The following is a 216-nucleotide window of genomic DNA, read 5'->3' as shown; positions in this document are numbered from 1 at the left end:
CATAAACCAACAAGCTATACACATAGACCCATTCATGCCTTCAACACACCTTTACTTTGACTATATAGCCTGGTGTACATACACTAGAAAATCTAGTAAATCACAATGGATCGCATTTCCCCTTGACGATGACCTCGAGATCCACAACTTCTTCGATTCCTCTCTTCAAAAGTCTTCTTCTCCTCTCTCTCGCCTCTTCTCTCACTCTTTCTTTCT

Source organism: Cystoisospora suis, assembly GCF_002600585.1.
Source record: "Cystoisospora suis strain Wien I chromosome Unknown contig_1040, whole genome shotgun sequence".
In the NCBI taxonomy this organism is placed as follows: Eukaryota; Apicomplexa; class Conoidasida; order Eucoccidiorida; family Sarcocystidae; genus Cystoisospora; species Cystoisospora suis.
The sequence above is the reverse complement of the archived record's forward strand: the minus strand, read 5'-3'. Positions refer to the sequence as shown.